Source organism: Talpa europaea, assembly GCF_964194135.1.
Source record: "Talpa europaea genome assembly, chromosome: 9".
Taxonomy (NCBI): Eukaryota; Metazoa; Chordata; class Mammalia; order Eulipotyphla; family Talpidae; genus Talpa; species Talpa europaea.
This window is the reverse complement of record NC_140076.1, coordinates 38,188,652-38,201,482: the sequence shown is the minus strand read 5'-3', so window position 1 is coordinate 38,201,482 and position 12,831 is coordinate 38,188,652. Positions and strand designations below refer to the sequence as shown.

The following is a 12,831-nucleotide window of genomic DNA, read 5'->3' as shown; positions in this document are numbered from 1 at the left end:
CACCCTGGAGGAAACTCCCTCCATCAGGGACGGTTCTTCTCCCTCCTGGGAAACATCCCCGGCTTCCTTTTAGATGTCCTCTCCATCTATTGGGAGCCATGCTACTCATGTCGTCTGACAAAAGTCCGGGCTTGGGGCAGATTTCTGAAAAATCAGGAATCTCGTTAGCTGACTCCAAGATTCTCCTCATTTGTTTATGGCTAGTTTCTACCATTGCTAAAAATACGCATTTAAAAGTAAAACTGCAAATACTGATCAATTACTCAATAACCAATTTGATGGCAAATGGCACTGCATAATACAATTATTACATTTTTTATAAAATTAGTCTTTCTCTGCCAAAAGGCAGTCAACATTTGGCCTTACATTAACAAGTAAAAAAACTTCTGGGAACAAAAGGCTGTAAACATCCCTTGGCCAAGTCTTTAATATGGAGATGTGGTCTTTTGAGGCAAGAGCTAATTGGAGAAGGAAATTCTATTACTTTAAAGATAGCAGTTGGAGGGCCTCCCCGGTGGCGCAGCGGTTGAGCGCTGGGTTGCGAGGCTGCGCGCGGCCTCTGCGGCGCCGGTTCGATCCCCGGCTGCTCCCCGGCCACCGGAGGAGGGTCCCACATGGCGTGCAGACCTCTCCTGCCGCCCGCTGCTCCCCTCAGCAGTGTGCTTCGGTCCTTCTGCCTGCTCTGCTCCCCGCTCTGGCTCTGGTGAATTCTCTCACCCTCCCGCGCTTCTGACTGTGCCCAGTGCATGTATAAACAAAACAAACAAACAAACCAGCAAACAAATAAATAAAGCATGCCTCTATAAAAAAAAAAAAAAAAAAAAAAATAAAGATAGCAGTTGGGTGGCAGACGTGATCCATGCTCCAAGTGTAAGAACATTCCTGATGAGCCAGGAGGCACCATAGCTAACTCCTGCTAAATTCTTCCTGTTTGTTTAGGGCTGATTCCCCTGGAGGTGACAATTGGTATGGTAGCTGTTAGAGTGTGCATTCAAGAATAAGTCAACAGCAATTTTATGACTGGTCGAGCTAAAACAATATAAATAATGATTTCTAAATAAAAGCCTTCTGTTTTTTACTTTAATCAATTAGTTATATGTTGGTCTAAACTTTGTAGGTTAGTTAGAAAAAATTCCTTTGTCTCCCTTCCCCCAGGTAACTTCCTGCCCTTTGTTTCCCTCAGCCCATAGTTAATCGTTCACCATGGCAAACTTAGAAATGTTAATTGTAGACACATACACTTTTTGCCAGTAATACAATAACTGTTAGATTGTTTAAAGTAAATAACTATTTTGAAAACATTTGTTTAGCAACTGTGCCTTCTTTAAGACAAAAAATAATAAATGTTACACCTCTGCCAGAAGGCAAACAGACCCTTGGTGGCTCCTGAAAAGGGACATGTGATAATTGTTATCTTCCTACCTTATGCTTGTGTACTCACGATTTGCTTAGTATAAATAAAGGACTGCTGAGACCCTCAGTAGGATGATGTCAGCACCCTGATCAAGTGTCTGAGTCTCCTCATTCCCTCTTCCCTTACCATTTTTCTCTACTATTGCGCCGACGCCTTCCCATCCTTCAGGAACCCCTGACACCCAGACTGCTGCGGCTGGCTCGCAACATCCATCGGCTTAAGTTTCCCTTGCACAAAAAAAAAAAAAAAAAAAAAAAAATTCACACACAATTGTAATCAAAGCTGTATAAACAGGGATATTTCAAAGAATATCTCTTAGTGGGTTTCCTGGGTACATTTTTAGTGAAGAGTTTTTAACATTTTAACTATGTTATTTACATATTTATTTACATTCTTTTATAATTATATGGAACATAGTATAATTATATGATACACAAAATGTAACTTAGAGAACAGTTTAACTTATATTTGATATGATTATATATATACTGTGTTATATTTCAATTGTAATCATATGACATATATGTTATATTGTATATATATATATATATATAATTACCTGGTTTAGATAAATATATAAAAGTACCCTTTACAATAAAATGATTGGGAATTAAAGATTGGTAAAAATGAAAAATTAATATCTCCAAATAATTTTTCTGAGATGCTCACTATTGAGCATCATTCATTCCTATAATTCCCCAAAACATGGATCTTCCCCTTACTAAACAGCCTCTTTCCTATATAAGTGGAACAGACTGGCCCAGTGCAAAGGAATTTCTGGAGTCAGTTCAGTGACTGGCGTGTGTGCGTGTGAGGAAACGTGTGCACAATCAGAGCTGTGGAGGGAAATGCCTGAGGGTGAGGGCCAGTGTCCCCCTGTTCCCCCTCCTCTCCATTTCCCTCACCATCTATCCTTGGGGTCTATGGAAACTTTTCACCAAGGGCCAGAGAGTAAATATTTTAGGATTAGCAGTTCATAGTGTCTGTTGCACTCCTGAAGGGACCATGTGCGGGCAGCAGGTGAGAAGTGGGAGCAGCTGCATTCCCTCCAGGCCCTCGACAGGAGTGGGTGGGGCCAGGTCTGACCCAAGGGCTTACTCAGCTCCCCACTGACTCAGGTGCATGTGATCTACTACATCCTAAGGGGCATCATGGGGGGGATCACCTTGTGTATCCTTGTCTTACAGGTAATGGTCTAATTTCAGAACCTCATTCTGTGTCTGCTTCTAGGGACAGATGGGTCAAAATTTTATCAGAAGTCTTGTTTTGGAGCACAGACACAAAAAGGAGTGTGTTTACTGTAGTGGGGAGAAGATCAGGGTGAGGCCCGATGCTCGGGGGTGAAAGAATTCATCAGAGACCGAGTGGAGACCAGAACGGGAGAATTTATTGAAATACACTATTAAGAGGAGCAGTGGGAAAGACAAAAGTCTGTGCCCTAAGGAAAATTTGAGACTCTCTTTTATCCTCTGTTTCACGGGCTTTCTAACTTGGGGTGCAATTTGCACCAGTTGTCTACTGGAATGTATGGTCTCTGGTGCTGGCTCTTGACACAGAAGCATGGCCTCTGCTTCTGTATTCCTGGAGTTTGGCTGGTTTTCTGGTCATGATGGTCACTTTTATGGCCTTTTCCCCAAACCTTAGTCATTCGCTCATCTATGCCAGCCTCCCAAAGCTCTCTGCTGGGTCAGGAGTAGGGGCTTAGTGTTTAACCTTATTGAATTGTATTTACTCCACCTGCCTGAGTTCTTGCTGGGTGCCTGGAACGCATCCACACAGTGCACAGCTAATTGTCTAAGACCCAAGAACACAGCACTGCAAGGAGCTCCTATATTGACCAAAGTGAAGCAAGTGCTGATGGAATATGGCCACTGTGAGGAGAAGGAGACTGGGTAGGAGGGCAGGCTGGGGTGGGAGCACTTGCCCAGATCTGAGGCCCCAGCTGGTGACAGGAAACCTGGCAGCTGGAACAATGTCCAGGGGACTTCAGCTAGCCTGAGCGTGCAGGGCATCAGTGAGGATTAGACATAGAGACGTCTCAGGGGTGCTCTGCCCACATTTGTGCTATCCATGGCAGGTCCATCCTAAGCACTAAATAAGGAACAACACAGTTTGCATAGATGGACCACAAGGCCTCCCTAAGATAGAGATAGAAAGGCTTGTAGGTGCTGCCACCTTGTGGTTTCTCAAGATTATAATTTATCCAATAAATTTGAGTGAGTGCCTCATTGATATCAATATAGGATTTATATAAGTTTAATTATAATAATGTAGAAATCCACATCATATGCATGCAATGATAATTTTTCAGGAAAACGTTATGACTAAGAAACAGTCTTTAATAGGCCCAGGAACACATCTAGTACCCCGAGACCCTCAGCAATAACGCTGGTCCAGCTAACCCCCAGTCCATAGATGGAGAAATTCCAGATAGTGTAGGAGAAGGCAGGTTCAGGAGGCAGGAAGGGAAGCTCACAGCAGAGGTGGAGGTCTCTGAACTCAACCCCATTTCCATGCGGCTGACATCCTGATGCCTGCAGGACAACTCCCTTCATGCTGTGAAGCAACTGCCTGAAGGGGAGAATTAAGGCCATGGGGTGGGGAGACTGCTGGGAGGAGGAAGGACAGGGGCAGCTGTGGGAGAACGGAGAGAAGGAACGGAGAACACGTGAGCAGGCTTCTCTTGGTTTATGGTCTTTGTGCTTTCATGAGCTGCGTCTAGCTCACTCAGGGACATGGTGGCAGCCATCTTCACCTTGCGGAGGATTATCTAGGTTGGATGATACATTTTGAGTTCTGGTTCTCTCCTTCTGTCTCAGCCCCTGAGCCCTGGCCAAAGTATTGCTCATTGTTCCTGCTGAGAGGTGCCTTGGACTTTATCCTGGCAGCTCTGCTTTGGGGCCTTGTCTGTGGCTTAACTGGAGCCCACAATGGATGGGTGATTTTGGAGTTTTAGCAGGAATCTGTGTTTTTAAATCCTCCTTCCTCCTCCTCCTCTTCTCCTTTTTTTCTCTCTCTCTTTCTCTCTCACTCATAAAATCTTTGAACACAATAGAATTTTATTACTTTGCCTTTGATACTTGTGGGTGGCAAACAAACTCTTAAAATGGGCAACATGGGTTTTTCCTCTTAACAGTTTGGGATCTTTAAGCACCCCTCAGTTTTACCCAGTATCAATACCAGCCTCAGAGCACTGGCCTAAGAATAAGGTACACAAGGAATCATCCAGGGTAAGAAATACCAGCAGGTACCACCTTAAGAATCTCTTGCTCCCTTGTCAGTAACAGCATGGGTGGAGCCACCTTGGAACCCAGTCTCAAAACTATCAAACCCTGAGAGTGAATCCCTGAGGAGAGCTCCACACCCCCTCAGGCAGTAGCCAGGAAAGCTGGTGCTCATAATCAACAATCGAGAGGGTCCATACCTGGAAAACAAATAGGACAGAACCCCCCTAGTCACCACCTCCCTGCTCGCAAGCAAGCCACACTCATACAGCCCGCAGGCACCCCAGGGACTTCCCAATTATAGACAGACAGCAAGTGGCCCAACCACAAGTTGTTCTCTCCTGACAGATCAAGTTCTGCGAGGCCTCGCTCCTGCAGTCCCATACAAGTGCACTTCCCACGCACACCTTGGTGTTGCTGCAGCCCCTGACTGGTATGGCCTGCAGCAAATTCAGCAGTGGCCCCTGGTCCACATCTACCACAGCTCATCAGAGACACCTGCACACACACCCTCAAGCCCTGCTATGGCCATAATGTCCATTCTCCCCTCAAGGCCCTTCTGTGACACCCCAGATGTGCGAAAAGGAAGATCTCAGCCACGCTCACCAGACCCAATGTACATAAAAGGCCTGTCCCCATAGGGGTGTATATTGTAGCTAATATATCTAGTAGCCCAAGTACACACCGCACCACCTGCAGTGTGGCCTAGATAGCTAGCTGAGGGCACCACCTCAGGCACCTAGCTGTCCTATTGACAGCGCAGACTGTGGCTGGCTCTGCACTCTTTTGCAGGCCTAGTTAACATGAACAAATCAGGCATCTTAGATGCACCAGCGCACATCTCACAGCAGCTACAGGTGGGCCCACAGCATTACCCACTGGCCATTTCCAGGGCTAAGGCCAAACCCAGCCAGAGTGACACTGCTAGGCAAAATTAACAGTCCTGTCTTTTTGTGTCTGCTAGCTAGTTTGATGCCATTTCTAATTTGGACAAAGATGCTTGGCATGATTTCAGTCTTTATGAATTTGTTGATACTTGCCTGTGACCATATATGTGGTCAATCCTGGAGAATGCCCCCTGTGCATTTGAAAACAATTTGTATTCAACATTCTGGGGATGCAGAGTCTTACCAGAATCTATAAATCCCATGTGCCTAATTCTTTGTTAAACATTATTGTGTCCTTATTTAGTTTCTGTCCATTGGTAAAAGTAGGATGTGGAAGTCACGGCCATGAATGTGTTTTTCTGGGTGTGGTTTCAGATTTGACAATATTTACCTTGTATATTTTGATGTGCCTTCCTCTGCTGAGCATATATTGATCAGTGTTATGTCTTCTTGATATATTGTTTCCAAATTATAATAGCTGGGAACTTCCCAAACCTAAGACAAATAATAAACATGGGTGTCCAGGAAGCTGAAAGAATAACCACATTTCTGAATTCAAACCAACTGATACAAAGGCACATAATTACAAATGATCAAAAGTCAATTATAAATAATAAATATTGAGGCTATTAGGGAAAAAAGGAATGTTAAAATTTTGAAACAGAAATTAAATGAAGAAATTTGTGATAGGCAGGGGGGGGGAGCATGTAACCTATAAAATTACTCCCATCAGACCATCATCAGGCTTTTCAACAGAAGCTATATATGGGCCAAGAGAAAGTGGAATTACATATTCAAAATGCTCAAAAAAAAATGTGTAAGCCAACAGTATCCTATCTCACAAAACTGTCTTTCAGATACAAGGGAGAAATAAAGGCTTTCCCACATCAGCAGAAGTTAAGCAGTTTACCATTACAAGAACTCTCTTACAGGAAATGTTTTGGAAAAATTCTCCTATCTAAATTTTAAAACTCCACGAAAAATTGAAGAATGCAATAAATATATACACAGAACCAGAAAACAAAAGCAGTAGTTAGCCTTCATATACCAATATAATCCTAATTGTAAATACACTAAATTCACCAACAGTCACTGTATGTCTGGGTGCCTTAAAAAACAAGAGAGAACTATATTGTCCTTATAAGAGACTCATTTAGTTTCAATGACCAACACAGACTTAAAGTGAAAGGAGGGAAAGGTACAACTAATTTATGACAATTGAGCTAGGAACATAAATACAACAGGGAAAGTTTCTACAATAAATGGTTTTGGGAAAACTAGACAGTCACATGGAAAGAATGAGACTAGTCCACTACCTAACCATACACAAAAATTATTTCAAAATGGATTAAAAACTTGGATGTAAAACACAAAATCACAAAAGAAATAGAAGGAACACAGGGGCCATCTTTGCCATCAGTCTTAGAAAGAAATGTCTGAGGATTTGATTTAAATCAGGAAGAGGAACAAAAACAAAAAATAAATATGAACTACATCAAATTAAAAAGCTTCCGCACAGTGAAACTCTTGCAAATGTATCACAATAGGACAGATGTACACTGAACTGAATTATATGTTATGAATAGCAGCATTCTGACATACAATGAAATCACAGTCAACAAGTGGTTGCACATCATTATTTTTCAGCCCCTGAAATACAAGTGGTCTTTAGTGAAGTTTGTGGTGCCAAAAAAGAAGTGCAGAAGCATCTTAGGGACAGTGATTTAACATGTCTGATTCATCCTGTTACAGATTAAGATTCTCAGAACAAGGCTTGTGGAAGGGCAGGGTGGGCAGAAAAGCCTGTAAATCATTTACCCTACAGCTTGGCTTTTGTTTTGCTGACTACATATGTCTCTTCAGAAAGGCTGCTGATTTCCTGGAAATGAACCTGTTGTAAGAATAGCTTTTCATTGCTTTCAGTTTCAATGTGAATTATATTTATAGGAAAGGTCACTTTTGTGGCCTTGAATGACCTAATTTTCTAGCTGGAAAATCCTATACTAGATCATACCTAATTATGGTTTACTTCAATTTACACAATGGTATACATTAATTATATATCAATAAAGATGGGGGGTGAAGGTAATATCAATGGAAGTCTGTACAATTTGGAGGGAGCAGGGAGACACATTACATTTAAGAGTTTGATGGTTTTTAATGATTGGTTTCCAGAGGAAGTATATCATACTTATTTTACTCTGGTAATAGTAAGAAGCCTCAGGTCATTCCAATTTCAGGACTGATGGCATGACCAGTTGTCATCAACCCTGGCAGTATCCAATTCATTTTCATGGGATAGCCACTGATAGTTATTTTTTTAAGCACAAATTAAGTCACGTCACTTTTTTCCATAGAAGTCTGAAAAGCTTGCATTCTCCATACAGTGGCTGCAAAATTCTATATAATGTGTCTTGTGCCTGCCCCATCCCATCACATGGGTTCAGCTCATGGCTATTCATTTAAAGTAATTGAACAAAAAATTATTTAAATTTATGTGGAACCAAAAGAGACCTCAGTAGCAAAAGGAGAGAGAGAGGAGAGAAATAGAGATACCAATCTACCTGACTTTAAACTGTACTATGAGGCAACAGTAATTAAAACAATATGGTATTGACATAAAAATAGACACAGGGATTAATGGATCAGAATCAAAAGCCCAGAAAAAAAAATCTATATATAAATGCTTAATTCATGATATATACCCATAGCCACATATGGAGAATGGGGCATTTCTTTAACAAATGGTGCAGGAGGGCCTCCCCTGGTGGCACAGCGGTTGAGCGCTGAGCTGCAAAGTTGCCCGCAGTGCCAGTTCAATCCCTGGCCAGCAGCGAGGGTCCTACATGGTGGGCAGATCTCTCCTGCCGCGCCCGCTGCTCCCCTCAGCAGTGTGTTTCGTCAGTCTACCTGTTCTATTCCCTGCTCTGGCTCTGGTGAATTTTCTCACCCTCCCATGCTTCTGACTGTACCCAGTGCTTGTATAAATAAATAAATAAATTTTAAAAAAAAATGGTGCAGGACAAACTGGATGGCCACATGTAAAAGGCTAAAGATGGATCTCTCTCTGGCACCATGCCCAAAAGTAAGTTATAAGTGAATTAAAAACTTATTATAAGACCTGCAGCAATAATTATGTTGAAGAAAACATTATTGTTATATTTCATAACATCAATGATAAAGATGTTTTTGGAAACTCAACCCTACATTAAAAGAAATAAAAGCAAAAATAAACAATTTGGACAACATCAAATTTAAATGAAAAGACTTTTACACAATAAAAGAAAATATAAGTAGATTAAAAAGACATCCTACTGGATGGGAGAAAATATTTGCACATTATACAACTGGCAAGGGGTAAATATCCATATACTTATATATTTACTCAAAATATATCTATTAGATAGATATGCTTTCTCTATATATATGTATATAGATATACTCAAAATATATAGATATACTCAAAATATATATAGATATACTCAAAATAGCAATAAAAACAACCCAGTTAGTAAAAGGACAGCAGATCTGATTGGACAAATCACTAAAGAGGATATCTAGAAGGCCAAACATTCATGGGACATGTCATTCATTGCCTTATATGAGAGTGATGCAATGAAAACTACAATGAGATATCATCTCACACTCATGACGGTGGCACATATTAAAAAGACCCTCAACAAGTGCTGGAGAGATTATAGAGAAAGAGGAACCCCACAACAAGCCAGTGAGGAAATAAATTGGTATAGTCATTCTAGAAAGTGACCTGATTTACTTTTGTATACCAAAAATAGAAACACCACAGGACCCTGCAGTTACATCCTTGGGAATGTATCCAATGAACATGAAACCATCATCTCAAAACTATATGTACTCTGCAATTTTTATTGACACACTATTGAGAATAGCTAGGACTTAGAAGCAACCTAAATACCCATTGAGAGAAGACTGGATGAAGATGTGTTATATCCACCAAAAGTGAAATACTATTCAGTCTAAGAAAGCAGAAATGTTGCCATTTACAGCAAAATAAACAGAGTTTAATGGAATCATGTATAATAAAAAAAAGTAAGAATGACAAAGACAAACAATGGACATTTACATAGTGAACAAATTGACAAGTAAAACACTTATAAAATTTAGCTCACCTGAATAAATGAAGTTGGGTTTCTGATGTAAACAGGAAGATGGGGGGAGTTAAAGGACAAGGGGAAAAACAGTGCAAAGCATTTCAAAAGATTAAAAGCAAAGGATTAAGTTGCTGCAAAATAATTATGCTTTTGTTTGACCATCAAAAAAAAAGTCCAGAAATAAACCCTTATGTATATACCAAATAATTTTATTCACAGATAAAAGAATGAAGCTAGACCCTTTTACATATGTGAAGAATCACCCAAAATGATTCAAAGATCTAAATGTAAGAGCTCAAACTAAAAGAACTCTTAGAAGAAAATAGAGGAGGAAATTTCCAGTTTTCAGATTTGGCAATGCCTTCTTAGTATGCAACTCATAGAATGGGAAAAAATTGCAAATCATATACTTGATAAAGTTAATATTAAGAATATATAAAGAATTTCTCAACTCAAACCCAGCTCAACAATTCAAAAAATGGGCTCTGGTGGTATATAGGTCACTAGGTGTTGGGTGCATTTCAGTGGCAACATCTGATGGAAAGGATCCTAATATTACCTCAATTAAAAGAATAAATAATGTATTTTAAACAGCAAGGAATAGACTTTCTCCAAATGAGACACAATGGCAGTAAGCACATGAAAAGATGCTCAACATCATAAATCCTTAGAAAATTTTAAGTCAAAACCACAATGAGATAGATTTCACACCCAATAAGATAGCTACTTTTCTTGAAAAGGAAAAGTTTTGGGCCTCCCTGGTGGCACAAGAGGTTAAGATGCAACCTATGAAGCTATCTGCAACCACTGCAGCATGAGTTTGATCCCCAGCCAGGGAGATACCCACATGGCACAGTAGACCTCTACTGTCTTACCTGCTGCTCCCCTCAGCAGTGTATTTCATTCAGTCTACCTGTTCTGTTCCCCACTCTGACTCTGGTGAATCCTCTCACCCCCCACACCTCTGGCCTGGACCCCAGTTCTTGTATGAATAAATAAATAAATCTTTAAAAAAAAAGAAAAGAAAAAGAAAAGTTTTGGTGAGGATGTGTAGAAACTAGAACTCTGTACATTGCTGTTGGGAGTGTATAACCATACAGCTGCTGTGGAAAACATCATGGTAGTTCCTCAGAAAACTAAACATAAAATAGCCATGCCCAGCTTTTCCATTTCAAGTTATATAGCCAGAAGAATTGAAGGGAGAAACTTGAGTGTACATTTGTACACCAATGTTCTTAGTGGCATTATTCACAACAGCCAAAAAAGTGGAAACAACCCCATTGACCATTAAATGAAGAATGAATACACAAAATGCAATACTTTCCTGTCGTGGAATAATACTCAGTCTTACAAATGAAGGAAATTCTGGCACCTACTGCAACAAAAACAAAACTGAAGAAATTATGCTACATGAAATAAGCTAGTGATGAAAAGACAAAAGCTGCATAATCCCTCTTATTTGAGGCATCCAACACAGTCAAATTCATAAAAACAGAAAGGTCACTAGTGATTGCCAGGGTTTTAGGAGAGGGGAGGAGGGACTTAATTAATGTTTAATAGATAGAATTTCAACATGTGAAAATAAAAGGTGTTGGCTATAAATAGTGGTAATTAGTTGTACAATAACATGTGGAATATATTTAACTCTGCTGATGTATGCTTAAAGATAGCAAAAATTATTTATTCCATAGTAAAAATAACTTTTAATTAGAAGGACAATAAAACTTGACAATATCTGCATTTTATATATTAATGGGAAGTCCATAGGAAAAGAGATTGGTTCTCTCTTAGTCAAAATATATCAGGGAAGGGCCTCCCCGGTGGCGCAGCGGTTGAGCGCTGGGTTGCGAAGCTGCCCGTGGCCTCTGCGGCGCCGGTTCGATCCCCGGCTGCTCCCCGGCCACTGGAGAAGGGTCCCACATGGCGCACAGACCTCTCCTGCCGCCCGCTGCTCCCCTCAGCAGTGTACTTCGGTCCTTCTGCCTGCTCTGCTCCCCGCTCTGGCTCTGGTGAATTCTCTCACCCTCCCGCACTTCTGACTGTACCCAGTGCATGTATAAACAAAACAAACAAACAAGCAAACAAATAAATAAAGCATGCCTCTATTAAAAAAAATAATAAAAATAAAAAAATAAAAAAAAATAAAAAAAAAAAAAAACAAAATATATCAGGGAAGAGACACACTACTTGAGTTTTGATCGGGGTCTTTCTCTCGGCCAACAGTTAGCACCATATTCAGTCCAGCATGGGACAAGTGGGCGGGAAGTGTGGTCAAAGGATAAGCTCATATTGTCTGAGCAAAAGGATTTATTCAAATAACAGTGTTGTATAGGGAATCCGTGGTTCCCAAAAAGGAAATACTAGAAAAAATATCCCAGGATTGTTACATCACTCAGGATACAATCTGAAACAGAAATCTTTATAAAGTGACAGCTGAAACATAATCTCTGTACAGGTGATTAAAAAAATGATATAAAATTTCTTCTTGTGAAGAAATTTAAGACTAAGTACCTGAAGAAGCAACAACCCAAGCCCTGGAGAAACAAGTGACAAGATGGTGATAGGGGACCCCAGAGGTCTGGGCATCACTGCAGAAGATGATACCACACAGGTCCTATCTCATGGACTTGGAGCAGTGGAGGAGATAAACCTGCTCCAGCTATCACCTGAGCCATACAGAAATTGGGGAAACACAAAATTATCCTTGCCTCCCCTTTCAAATCTTCATCCAGTACCTTGTACATAGGCTGAACCTAGCCAGAAGCTACTGAAAGTAGAAACTGGGTGTGATGTTGCAGACACCATTTCCAATGCAATATGAGCAGCAGGAAAGAGATCAAGACACCAGATACACCAAATATATTGTTATTAAAAAGATGGAGGAAAATTTCTATGGAAAAAACTCATGAACTCATTTTTAACTAGTGTCTTTACTTCTGGAAATCACTGAGAGATAATATGGAAAATCACTTTGTGTATTTAATTACAATCAGAGAACTTTTGCACTACCCTCATTCTGGGACTCTGGAGTTAAGAACTACAAAACCTAAGTTTTTTCCAATCCAGCTATTGAGAATCTTGCATCAGTTTATTAATATAATACTGCTACTTGGAAACTTGATGGTGTTTTGCTTCCATCAGTTTCAAGAACACAACATCTTCAGCAGAAGTCTCTA

General features: G+C 40.4%; 1 protein-coding gene across 1 annotated transcript in view; it reads right to left on the bottom strand.

The window, feature by feature from the left end:
• Positions 1–12,831, bottom strand: part of LOC311176667 (guanylate-binding protein 6-like) — a gene marked incomplete at its 3' end in the record, with an annotated part of 154,620 nt that overhangs the window by 115,476 nt on the left and 26,313 nt on the right. The window lies entirely within an intron of this gene.